At 43.3% G+C, this 14,163-nt stretch overlaps 1 protein-coding gene and 1 pseudogene across 1 annotated transcript in view; both read right to left on the reverse strand.

Moving 5' to 3' along the window:
* ST8SIA6 (ST8 alpha-N-acetyl-neuraminide alpha-2,8-sialyltransferase 6) overlaps positions 1–14,163 on the reverse strand; it is a 177,178-nt gene that overhangs the window by 96,879 nt on the left and 66,136 nt on the right. The gene's annotated exons all lie outside the window — the stretch shown is intronic.
* Positions 6,213–6,356, reverse strand: LOC142450593 (thymosin beta-10 pseudogene; annotated as a pseudogene).

Genomic DNA, 14,163 nt, shown 5'->3' on the forward strand with positions numbered 1-14,163 from the left:
ACTCTTCTGCAAACGGCGCCTCTATCTCTCATTTCACCGCTCCATGAATGTAAGACCTTTGGGTGCTAAGGCCAGTTAAGAAGTGGTGGACCAAGGTGGCTTTTGTCTACACTGCAGTATTTCCGTGGTTTTTTAACCCAGACCTACACGATTTTCTTACTCTGAGCAACCAAGATTGCTTTGATGTTGCCTTTTTATGCTTTGACGTTGAAAGCCTTGGGTGCAATGGATTTGTTTTTAATACTAATATCACACCCATGGGTGTTAAGATTCAAATATACCCTGACTATATGTGAAGAACGTTTTGGGGTACAGAAAACATGTGAAGACAGAAGTATATCTAACCCAGTCTCCCAAGCAATGAGGTAGAGATCTTCCCAGTACCTTTCAACCACACGTCACTCCTTTATGTGAAAATCTTAAAAACCACTTTGATGGAGGAGACCTCACCTCAGCAAGGGTCAATTTCCCAAAATGAGAGGAGAGGAAGAAGACCTTTTTTTTTAGCAACCATTCCGTAGCCATACAACATTGTGCTAAGGCGGTGGGTTTCAAACTGTGGGTTGCAACCCCTTTGGTGATCCAAAGACCCTTTCCCAGGGGTCGCCTGATTCATACCAGTAGCAAAATGACAGTGATGAAGTAGCATCAAAAATAATTTTGTGGTTGGGGGTCACCACCACATGAGGAACTGTATGAAAGGGTCACGGCATTAGGGAGGTTGAGAACCACTGTGCTAAGTCATCCCAAATCAAGAGACACTCATGCAAGTGTGAGGGGTGAACCTTACTGGAAATTCAAGACAAACTGCAGGGAAGCGCGCATGTGTGTCTTAGAGATGGTGACTGCAAGTCTGTGGGTTGCTAAACCAGTGGAGCAACGCCCTATAGGGGAAAAACAAACACTTAGCAAGACTTATGAGACCCTAGGGTGCCCAGTACTATGTTCCTCATTGGACACTTCTTACCTTGTTTCTATCCAGGCCTGGGTGACCCAGGGCTTGTGCTATAGACAACGGGGATTTTAGATCCTGTCCTTTCGAGCAGCACAACATCCTTTATAGACCACACCAGAAGGATGTGATGTGGAAAGCCCACTGAGTGAACTGGGCTTTCCCTCAAATTCACCTGTAGTAGATTTAAGGAACGGACATACACCCTTGGACTGGAATGCCCTCGTGTGAGAAGAAGCAGATGACAGCTATCCCAAGGTGATGGCATTGGCAGTAGCTGGATTTGTTTCGGATCTCTTACTCTGAAGGTACCTAAGCAATGGAGGCCCGGAACTACCGTATATTTATTATTTTAATTTTTTTTTGTTTTTTTGTGTGCTATGTAATAGCCTGGTAGGCATGGTTCTGTCTCTGTAAATGAGTGTTCTTAAAAGTTTTGCCTTATCACCAACCCCCATTGTTTGTGTAAATAGTATCCAGTCACTTTGCGTTTAATCGGTACAAGTCAACAATTCATATGTTTCAGTCTGAAAACTGGTCTATATATGCATAATTTCATTTTAACAACGGTGTTTAAATTCTATACCATTGACTAAGTTAGTGACTCTATCAACAGAATTACTTTATGCCCTAGGGAGAAGATTTGTTATTTTCTCTATCATAAAATGATAATGATGTATCCAAAGTAAACTACAGACATAAATAAACCATAGTATATGAATGGATTTGGGGTCTCACTTAATTCTATACACAATGTAAGAACAACTAGTTCTCATGACCTGGCCTTACTGGATACTCACCCACATGAAGAGATCACTGAAGATATGGGTGTTATAAGCAACGTGCAGAAACCAGATGGTGCCTGGCTATCAGAAAGAATAGCATCTAGGGTCTTAAAATCTTATCTTAAAACAAGTAGCCATCTAAGTGAGGCATCAACTAAGTCCACATGGAAGAAACACACCAGCCTGTGTGCTCCAAGGATTGTAAGTAATCTAAATTGGAAAGGGCATCAAAGCTTGAATTGTGAATCTCAGGTTTGCAGAAGGAGGTTATAGATGACAGTGGAAGCCCAAAATCCATTTGCAGGGTCCCCACATCAATTAAGCCTCTGGTGACTCCCCGAGGACCACAGGTAACAGACGTGACTAGCCTGGCTATTAAACAGAGAGCATGGGAAAGTCAACTATGGCAGATGTAGTTAGGTTAAAATCAAACACCTTATCTTCGCTCTCCCTTTTGACTCATTGTAAAGTTGTCCAGCTTTTAATACTCCCCGCTTTCTTTTTTATGGAGATTTTTCATGATTTTGTTTGGTCAGTGTTGTTGAAGTTGTGTTTGTCTTTTGTTTGGTTGCTTCCTGTTGTGTGTGTATGGTTTTCTGTATATGAAACCCAGGACCGGTAAATCTATGAAAACAGTGACTTCATAATTATCTAGGTGCAGGGCAGGGAAGGCTGTGGAGGAATGTGCGGCTAAAACCTTCTGAAGTTGATTGTGGTGGTGATATCACCAACTCCTCTTAAAATGACTGAGCAGTTAAATTGTAGGATATGTGAATTATATGTGAATAAGACCATTTTAAAAAGCAAAAACAAAACTCAAAATCATGAATAAAAAAAGAAGTCGGGTATACAAATGAAACACCTCAGACTGGCCTTTACTCACGCGATAGGTTTGCAAATCAACTTGCCGCCATGGTTCAATATTTAGCTAAACAGCAGACAAATCTATGGGACCAGTAACACTGGGCAGGTATGCAGACCTCAGAATAATCAAACATGTGGGATCAAAATGTCAGCCTTCACCTAAAGGCAAAGTTCAGAAGGCTTAGAAAGAAGGAGGAAGGAAAACAGAAAACACAAGGAGGAAATGGGATACTAGATATTTCATGGTGGGGACTGCACTCAATGAGATGAAACAAAACATGTATGAATTATTGAGTGGATAAATGATTATCTACTCGGTGAACGGTCACCCAATTCACAATAAAAAGAAAAAGAGAGAGAACCAGGCCAAACAACGATGTGGCAGAAAGTGAAAAATGTTTTCTGTGAGACCAACAAAATGAAGGTCATAATAGCACATATTGGATGATTATTAGGGGTCAAGTACTGTTTTAAACATTTTTCCATATGTCGTATTATATACTCGCTACAATGGATAAACAGGAGCAACGCTATATCCATTTCACACAAAGGGGAAATGAAGTCCTGCCAGACTACATCACATACCCAAAGTCACTTTGCCAGTTAGAAGTGGAATTGAGGTTTGAATGCAGAGATTAATACAAGGGGGGGTCTCAAAAAGTGTGTAGAAAAAAAGTAAATAAAACAGAATGTAATGTTTCCAGATTTTTTTGAACTCCTCCCATATATCTGTACTCCCAAGCCCCTACTATCCTATTTCCCTCTTACGGGGAAACATCTGACTAGTCATTGTCTATGACACCCTACTGCTTCCAGCTTCGAGTCTTGGTGGGAACGTAATGAGATGCTAACTTCAAGGTCAGCAGTTGAAACCCACCAGCCCCTCCTGGGGAGGAAGATGAGACAGTTTGCTTCTGTAAAGAGCTATAGTATCCATCACCCTGGGGAGCACTTCTTGACTGGATAGCAGCAGGCTTTGGGGGTTCCCCCAGGTTCTCTGAATCTGATTCTGTGGGAGTTGTTCTACAATTCTGTAAACTGCAGAAAAATGTTAAGTCAAAACCCAAACCAGACTCATGGCATCGATGCATTTCCACTGAGAGTGGCCCTAGGAGGACAGAGCAAACTGTCCCTCAGGGTGGCTGCGACATTAGGTCTTTAGAAACTCACACTCATTGCCACTGAGTCAATTCTGATCTCATGGTGACTGTGTAGGAGAGGACGGAGCTGTCCCTCTGGGTTTCCAAGGCTGGAATAGAAAGCCTCGTCTTTCTTTCTCAGAGAAGATTTGAACAGCTGACTTTGCAGACTGCAGCCCAACACATAACCACTAGACCACCAGGACTTCTGTTTAGATCTCGGAGGAAGCAGAAAAGCTCTTTTGCCCACGGAGTGGCCGGTGGGTTCCTATTGAAGACCTGGCAGTTAGCAACCGAACTTGAAAACCACTCCACCACCAGGCCTCCTTAGACAACTGGTAGCAAGGAAACAGAATTCTGGCATAAAGATATTCTGGTTGGAAGACAACTGTAGCTCCTGGCCCCACCCCCGTGGGAAAACGCTCCACTTGCACTTGCATCTCATCATTCCTGAGCTGTGCACGTGTCTCTTCTTCGGATTCTCCGCTGCACTGATGCCAACACCTTACAAATTTCCTCCTTTAGCGAGCTACATAAAATCGTGCAGAAGTGTTCGCTGCCCTGTGTGGATAAGACATGATGTCACCTCTTTATGAAAATGTGTCATTTACCACTGTGAAGGAGGAGTACGACATTTTGGAATGGGACAATGAGTATGCTGTTAGCTTTATTGTGTGCTGCTCACTGCCATGGAGTTAGACCGGTACCGAACGCCTCGCCTCCCGCCCCCATCACCGATGGTTACACCATCACACAACAGAATGAAGTGTTGTCAAGTGCTGCAACGTCCTCATGAGCAGTTGCCGATCAAACGATTGTGACCCAGAGGGATTTGGGTGGCTAATTTTTAGAAGTAGATGCCAGGCCTTTATTCCTAGCACAACAAAGCTTGCTCAGCATCTAACGGCCATGCGAGCCTCCACTTCAGGTGCACAGATGTAGACCGGGGCAAGCGGCCATAGCAGACCGACAATAGTTCAAATCCCTATTTCATTACTCACTCGATGCTTTACTGTAAGCGAGGGGCTTAAGCCCCCTAAGCTTCCATATTCTTCATGTGCACAGTGGGGATAGTGCTCTACATCTTCCTCAGATTTGAAGCAGTTTGTAAGAGAGAGTGTGCCTGAAAATGCTCAGGGCAGCGCCTGGCACCGACTGCTGATCATCAGCAGTATTTCTCAGTAGTAGGTCCTTACAGCCTTGAAAAGCACAATAGAGCAGTTTTACTTGGTCCAGTAGCAGCGGTTCTCAACCTGTGGGTCATGACCCTTTTGGGGGTCGAACGACCCTTTCTCAGGGGTCACCCGATTCATAATAGTAACAAAATGACAGTTATGAAGTAGCAAGGAAAATAATGTTATAGTTGGGGGGTCACTCCCACCTGAGGAACTGTATGAAAGGGTCATGGCATGAGGAAGGTTGAGAGCCACTGTCCTATACGATTGCTGAGTTTAACTGCACTTGAAGGCACACAACAGTCCTTACAAAGGCCACTGTGTTGTCTTGACTTGCTTCTTGAAGTAGTATTTCTCCAATTGCAATGGGCCCTTGAAAACACCTCAGAAGCGGATGAAAATGCAGATTCTGATTCAGTACATCTGGATTGAAGCCTCAAGCTCTGCATTCCTGATGAGCTCTCAGCCCACAAACAGACAAACATACAAACCCACTACCATGGAGGCTATTCCAGCTTACCTGACGCTGTAGGGTTTCTCAGACTGCCTACTCTTCGTTCTCTTAAGTACCGGTTGGTGGGTTTGAACCACCAACCTCACCCAGTGCTTGGCCCACAAGGCCCCCAGAGCACTCAGGTGATGTCTATCGACCTCACTTGAAAAACCAGGTCTTGGTCCACGTTCTTCTGGAGAACAGGGCGGTCTTACAGCCAGAAGGGAAACACCGTGAAACAATCCAGAAGATGCTTAACGAAAATGAGCTAGGTCACAGTGCCACTAATAAGGGGACTTAAAATTTTAAACAGTATTCAGAGAAATGAATATAAAAGGAGACTGGCGTTGCTGGGAACGTTTGCCATAATTGCTTCCTGAGTCAGATGCTCGTTCTGTCTGGGACCCTGCTGCGAAGGGCCCTCGCGAGCCCATCCATGGTAGGTGCAGCCATGCAGACCCAGCACCAGAGCCACCCACCAGAACCTGCAAAACAGAAGCCTCGTGAAATGTGTCTTGGAAAGCCTTCTGATGAAGCCGCAGTTCTACTCCCGCATCTGTAGCATCTCTAGCTATCATGTAAAACAGGTATGGACTGCAGTATCGCTGATTGTACTTTTTTTTTAAATGCCACAAGGTGTGTTTTATTTTCATTAATCATACAAACAATTTGATAATCCAGAGAATTTGGCAGTCCTTTAGGAGACCTGGCGGCTGGTGGGGTCACAGGGCAGCTGGTCACTCGTGTCCGGCTTGCCGGTGGCTCTTCATCCACATCAGTCTGGTAGGTGAGGGAGGGGCAGAATCACCAGAATTGGGAGAGTTCACTCTGCTTCTCCTGCTCAATGGTCTCTTTGGTTAACAGGGTGTTCTTCTCCTGTGTCTCTGTTTTCTTCAACGTGACCTTATCGAAGCTGGCAATTTCTCCCTTGTCTGGCTTGTCTGCCATTTTCTTAAAACAATGCCTGGCTTCCGGCTCCCAGTTGAGCTCCTGGGCGATGCCACTCTCAGTGGTGCAGCAAGAGACCTCTTTGTGTGTACTTGAACTTTCAATTCTTAGGCTGAAAACTGAGTGCATTAACCACCTGGACACCCAGGGACTGTACACTGCATAACACCCAATACCTGTGAGAAATTTAAATATTCTTCCCCGTAAATACCGAATTAAAATAACTTTAGGTAGCTGAGATTGGAAACTCCTTTACAACACATAAGTCGACAGCGAAACGTTCATAGATTCATTTTTCACACTCATTTCCACAGAAGCATTTGGGTCAAGAACAATGAACCTCCCATAGAGGGTTTTATGTTGTTTTCTTTAAAAGATGCAACAAAACACAATGAACAAACATTAACAGGGTAGTGCGATCAATTTCTGGTCCTCAGAGCAAAGAGGAAGTGAACCAGTGAAAACTGGAGCCAAGGCTGGATGCCAACTGGGGGAAATCAATGTGGAGCCCCCCAGGGAAATCATATACTCTAAAAACCCCAACACTCCCCAGATCGGTCACTGAACACATCTGAGCAGTGAACAAAACCCTAATTTATTGACTTGGCATTCAGAACAAGTGGATGTTTGTCTATCGGATACAGGCTGTTTGTATTGACTTCTGGGGTTCATGTCAGTGGCAATAAGATCATTGAAGCAAGTCTTTCAGAAATCATGACCCCCAAATTTGGTGGAATTCTAAAGATGAAATAAAAGGACAAAAAAAATCTATGTTATGATTAAGTAAAAGTAGCAAGTGGAATGTCGCATCTTATTGGGGAAATTTTATCAAGGTGGAATGAGGCAAAGGGCCTTATCATAGAATAATAAGGACGTTCAAAATTTGGAAACAGAGAAACTCAATTAATATGAAGCACAGCAGAATCTCACTCTCAATCAAGACTTCTCCCCCTACCCCTTATGAGCCATGTTTCATAAGAAGATGCTTATTTTAAAATATCAGGCTCTGCTCAAAAAGTCATGTCCAAAAGATTGCCCCTGAGTCCCTCTCGACTGTTTCTTTGATTGCCTCTTCCCATTTGACCAGTTACAGTGAGCTCCAGTTCATTGTGACCCCATGTGTGTCCGAGTAGAACTGTGAAAGCTTTGCAGAGGCTGCTTTTTAACCTCAAAGTCACCAGTACGAAACCACTAGCTGCTGCTTAAGCAAATGATGAGGTTCTCCGTTTCCGTAAAGATTCACAGTCTCAGATACCCACAGGGGCAGTTCTACTCTGTAAGGTAAGTTGCTGTAAGGTTGCTAGCAGTCAAAATTGGCTCGATGGCAGTGGGTCTGGTTTTGGGATTTGGTGATTGCAAGGCCTCTCTCTGTCTGGAGACACTGCTGAAGCTGAGCCACCAAGCATTCAGCTAGCAGCTCGAGTAAGCTAACCATTGCACTACCCAGGGACCCCGGCAGGCCCCCAATGAATTTGAACAAACGGATAAATTAGCAAATGTTACTTGAACCCAGGGTACTTCAAAATTATAATTCACCATTCTGGAGCCTATCAGAAAGAAAAAAAATACAATACTCGGGGGGGTGGGGGTGGGGGAGAATCAACAGGAAGAATTGAAACCAAAGGCTTGTCTGATTAACCCCCAACTAATTATAAGATTTAATTAACCAGAAGAATCTAATCTCTGTTCATTGAGATTTTACTGTATTTAAAATCATGTTATCTGAGTGTCCTCATTAATATTTAATGAAAATGCAAGAGAATTGGCTAACCAAATTTATTGTGTTTAGGTAAACTATAATTAGATAGGGTTTTGAAAGTGTCCCAAGAGACTTAGCAATCACAACATGGAGTAACATAATTACAGATAAAATTCAACAAGGAAATGGCACAAAGTAATAATCCTTAAAAAGGTCAAATAAAATTACTCAAATGTGGTGTTAGATTCCGAGAAATCCAGTCAATCAAACTTCATTTCAGGCAACGCAAGAATTATAAACCCACTTAACATAACTGAACTCTTGATTATATTATAGCTTATTAATCTCATTTCTTCTGCTTTACAATTTCCCTGCTGGTAAAATGTCCTGCTGTTATTTCGATTAAAATCTGGAATAATCTGAATCTAGCTCATCAGAGCCACTTTGTTTTATTACAGAGTTTGGGTTTAGAATTTTTCCCTTTTTGGTTTACTTTCATACACTTTCTCTAGAACCTCTGTTCCCGACAAACATCCCGGATCGCATCTAAAAGATCTTCCACACTTCATTTCCCCTTTATTCTGAAAATCAGTCTGTGTGTGTATAATCCTACACGGTAATGAGTGCTAATGGATTCTGTTGTTATGGGTGTTGACAATATACACAGCAGAACACACACCAACCGAACAATTTCTTCATGTACAGTCTATGACATTGACTACACTCTTCAAACTGTGCAACCACCTTTACTTCCCTTTTTCAGAGCAGTTCCTCTGCCACTAACATAGGCTCGTGTGTTCCTCAATTTTCTACTTAATTTTTTTATTTGTGTGTGAGTCTGGGTTGACTAGAGACATAAATTCATAGACACTGTTAAGAGTTTCATACCAAAGAGCAATTGTACATTAAGGAAACATTCTAGTCCAGTTCAGATCAAGTCCATAAGTCCAATATTGCCCTATATGTCAATACTAGTCCTTCTAAATTCTTCTTTAGACTCACATGGCCATGCAATGATGCCAAATGCAGGAAGATCACAGGCCAGTGGGTGGAAAATCTGTGGATCCAGTGGCAGTGGAAGCATCTCAGAGCTGGTGTGGGTCTCCACGTGGCTCCTCCAGCTCCCAAGCTCTGGCTCCATCAGCGTAGCTCCACGTAGCTTGTTAACAGGAATGTCTCACAGAGAGTAAGCAGAGAGTCTGTGTGTATCTGGTCTCCAGTGAGTTATTTATCTCTGTGGAGCTTCCAAATAAGGTCATCAGGCTGCGACCTGATTGACAGGCTAGACTCCACAGCTTCACAAGTTGACACCAGATTATGTATCTACCACAATTTGCTATTGTCAGTTTGTTCTGAGATAGATCATTTGTATTAGAGCATAAACAAGGCCCACATTATCTGCTAAACTATTGTTTGGTTTTCAGACTTCTGGGGGTATTTTTGGATTAAAGCTTAAAGTTTAACTCCTGGCAATAGTTTTGTGGGTTCAACAGTCTTACTGGCTGTAGAAATTCTGGATTCTACTCCAATTTGAAATTATGTTATGCATTTCTCCCCTGTGGGTCAGATTCTTTAATAGAGTCTTTGGTCCCTGCTTTCCATTCTGGCAGCCAGGCAGCCTCCGGCTCTGCTCCCATGGCACAGGAAGCACTTGCTCAGAAGCACGAATGTTGCTCATGGACTCACACACTTCATGGGTTTTTAATGCACTAGACTCTGCTGCACTTGAGCAAAACCAGAGAGTCTGGTTGTCTGGTCTTGCTGACAAAGAGCAAGCCTCGGAGCTACACCTTGGGCTTGGGTCCTACTCTTTGGGCCTCTCCTGTCTCTGGTTTATCATTACTTTCTCTAGGGTCCCTTTGAGTCAGAATTGACTCAATAGTAGTGAGTTGAGTTGAGTTGTTGAGATGATTCTCAACTTCCAGTCCCAGGCGTGATGGAAACGTTTGCACTCTTCGGGTTTCACCTTGGCGATTTCCCTGGGCTGTGATGTTCAATCATTCTGACAACCTTCACGTCACCCAGGTTTGGGCTCCTGCTGCTCTGAACACCTGCCTCAGCCACCTCTGGCTTCCCAGAACCTTCCCTCATACCATTGCTTGACCAATCTGCTAAGCCAGCCCAGTCCCTCTTTACATTAATTCAGGGAAATTATTAATTAGAGCTAGGGTAATATGGCAAGCATTCTGACTCTGAAGCATGACTCAAATTTTGGACAAAGAGGGAGGGTTCCACCGCCTACACTATGTGAGCACTCATCCCAGAGCTAAATATCTAGCTGTGGGTATGGAGGCTTGGGGCTATTGAGCAAGACCCTGCACAAGGGTGACCCTATGTGAGGATGCATGTGCTGCCCTCGGAAAGAAGAGGCTTAACTGGAGGCAGGGGAGGTGGTCACAGCAACATCAAACGGTGGTATTAAATGGCCTCCTTTGCTTTGAGCCCGTGTTTTCATCACAGACGAGGAGGCTTCAACTTGCTCGTGAAAAAAATGGAAGTAAGAGGTCATGGAATTTTCCCATGAATTTTTTGAAGCCCCTTCCTACAGGTCTATAGACACATTGTCTCTGACTTTTACAGGAATGAGCCTGGCATGAAAAAAAAAAATATATATATATATATATATATATATATATATAATCCCATTTTTCTGACACCACAGAGTGGGAAAATGCCACATCATACTTTCCTTATCACGAAGTATGCCACGGATCAATCCAGATCATCTTGTTATTTCCATTCTACTTCTGTTCGGTCACCAGCAGAACTTCTTCCTCTGACCCTAACCACCAAGGCAGACCTCCTCACAAGTTAAAGGACACCGCCGATCACATTAACAAATGGTCCACGACCTCAGGTACCAGCCACAAGCTTGGGGGCTCTCCCAACGACCTCATTTCTGACCAGCTCACTACAAACCCACGTGCCCCCGCCCGGCCCCTCCTCGGGATGGTAGTTATAAACTCTTGAGTCTCCAGTCCCTCACTTCTTCACCAGCTGGCTACCACTATTTTCTTGGATTCAATACTTTGCTCGAACTCAAGAGGAGACTAAATGGTAAGCATTAAGCCTCCTCTGACAGATGGGTGGGTGGTGCCTAAGAGTGATTAGTTGTGATTAGTTTATTACAGCAAATAGGTCCAGTATAAAGAAGAGACACAGAGGGTGAGGTCTACCAGAGGGCTCCATGTAGAGTCTCTATCCAGAGTCTATAGAGTTTCTATGTAGAGACTATAGACTTAGTTTCTGTGCAGGTCTACCAGAGTCCCCATGTAGTTTCTATGCCCAAAATGGGGCACTACTGTGTTTCATGCGTCCATGTCTATCACCAAGCAGGAAGTCCATGGAGCTTCCAAGTCCACAACCCTAACTGGGGCTTCAACATGTAGTCATAATAGATTGAATCCTAATAGACTGAATCAGCTCAATGAAGTGAAACATCACAGAGTGAATTTTCTCTCTCTTTTTTTTTTTTTGCAGGAGACGGTCTGAGTTACATCTCAGGAAGCAGGGACAAAAACCAAATTACTTTGGATGCAGTTAATGTAAACCCTAGAAGCACCTAATCAATGTAAGCACATATTAACATAAGACAATTAAGAAGAAATTGAGACAAATGTGCAAACAGTGCTAGCATTTTGCTATCTAAGATAATCTCTTTTTCTCAGTTCTATCAAAAAATTAATGCATTCTGAAGATCAAGGGAAATACTCTTCAGGATGATTATTTTTTGCTACAATTGTGCTTTTCTTTAGACAAAGCTACCATCTACTCCAATTCCTTATTATCGTCTTTTTTTTTTTTCTGGCATGGTGCTCTATTCCGTTCGCAACAGAAACATGTTTTCTCAAATTCTGAAATCTCTTTATTAGATACAATGGAATATAATTTGAAATTTACAAGTCTTATCACATTCTCCCTCTGCCTGAGCAATCATGGACCTACAAAGCACAGACTGGATGTATTTGTCCAGGGTTCCTAAAATCTGTGCTCAAGATACCAGAAATCAAAATTATCTTCCTTTGACTTATTTTTCTTCTGATCATTTCTGGCATCTGCAAAACACCTACTGCCTTAGTTGTATGGTGTCCCAATCTGGAACCTCTCCTTGGAGACTAACACAGATGCGCTCACATTACCATTTGCATGTTATTAGTTTGTTAATACCCCACTAGCCATCCGGGCAATGCCCACTCATATGTGAAAGATAACTCATATGCCTAATCAGAAAACCCCATCCCAAGCAACATCCTGTTCAGTGACATCTTGTGCAGCCAGCACTGACACCCGCCTGCAGAAACATCGTGCTCAGTAATTCTCCACCGGCCCACCAGATGACCTTGGTCCCCAGAATTAGCCAAAACCAAACACCCTCACCCACAAATGTTCCCCCTCGACTAATCCTATAAAACCCTGGGAGTCTGTAGAGAGGGGACCTCAACTCAGGTCAGCGGTCCCTCTCAGTTTACCTCCAATAAGCCTGTCTCCTGGTGTTCAGTCTCTCATCTTATCTCGCCTGCATCTCTGGTTCTAACATTTCATATTCTGACAATACAGAACACATCATAGCTAGGTTGGGGGGGAAAAGCCTCTAGGGACTTCATTTAAACACTTGAGCTTACTGCAATAGCGGTGGCAGAAAAATCCACTTGTAAGCGAGCCTGCCCAGCTCAACACAATGTTGTTCAAGGGTCGACTGTATTTCATTTGATCCCATTAACCTTGTGAAGTATTTTTATCATCAGTCTCATATTATGAAATATAATTTAATACTCAAAAAAACCCTTAACTCTCTGAAGGCCGTGTCTGGCACAGCCTAAGCTTGATGTGAAACCCCGCTATTGTTGCACGCTGCCATTGGCTCTGTCCACTGCTCACAATGATTCCATGCACGATGAAGCAAAAGGCGGCACCACCCTCACGATCAGTTATACATTGAACTGTTGTCATCCACAGTGTCTTTGACAACTGATGTGCAGAAGTAGAACAACAGATCTTTCTTCCTAGTCTTAGTTGGGAAGATCAACTGAAACCTGATCAGCATCATCAAAATACGTAAGACTCCACTGCGCTGGCTACACATCCAACCCAGGTCTCCCACACAGGATGCAAGCGCTCTACCATGAAACCACCAATGTTTTCGAAAGAACCCTGCTTTCTGCTGTCTGGCCTTATCTCTTGCCAACCAAACATTGTTGGAGGAAAACCAACCAGCTGTGCTGGATGGTTTCACCTTAAATTTAGGACTAAATTCCTCCTCTTCCTCTTCCTCCTTCTCCCACTCCTCCTCCTCCTCCTCCTTCTTATTCTTCAATTTAGGACTAAATAGCTGCTGCTGCTGCTGCTGCTTCTTATCCTTCTCCTTCTTCTTCTTTTTAAGGACTATATACTTTTAACAGGCATTTACCCATACTTGAAACCCTACTAATACTAAATTTAATTTCTGTCCTTTCAAAAGACATTATTTCCTTTCTTGTACCTCTAATATCCACATCTCCAATAGTCAGAATATCCACACATACTGTCAGCTAATGGCCTCCCCTTATACTTTATTGAGGAAATAATGTACAAGAAATAAAGGCACTAGAGGACCATCCCTTCATCCATTATATCTGGAAAACTTCCTGCTTCTGGGCCCATTTTCTTCATCTTACCATAGGAAGATAAGAGGTAAGGGAATTTCAAATGGATGCAACTGGTCAAATCTGGACTTGCTAGCCTGAGATCTGAGTATGACTCCCTTTTGTTAGTTCTGCAGTCACCCGAGTTGCAGCCACCTTCTTGGCCGATATAATCGGCAGAAAAAAAAGAAATCAGACAAACTCATTGCCATCAAGTTGATGCCAACTCATAGCAACCCTTTAGGACAAGTTGGAACTGGCCTTGTGAGTTTCTGAACCTGTAACTGTGAACAGGAATAGAAAACCTCCTCTTTCCCCCAAGGATGGGCTGGTGCTTTCGAACTGCTGACCTTGCAGATCACAGCCCAACGTATAACCTCCATGCCAATAGAGTTCCTTCCATCCTATATTAAATAAACATTTCCCCTTCAGGATAAAGTTAAGGAGGCAGAAACAATGTCTCTAAGGCAAACCCTGAGCTGGCACT

This window comes from Tenrec ecaudatus, chromosome 6 (genome assembly GCF_050624435.1).
Source record: "Tenrec ecaudatus isolate mTenEca1 chromosome 6, mTenEca1.hap1, whole genome shotgun sequence".
Lineage (NCBI taxonomy): Eukaryota > Metazoa > Chordata > Mammalia > Afrosoricida > Tenrecidae > Tenrec > Tenrec ecaudatus.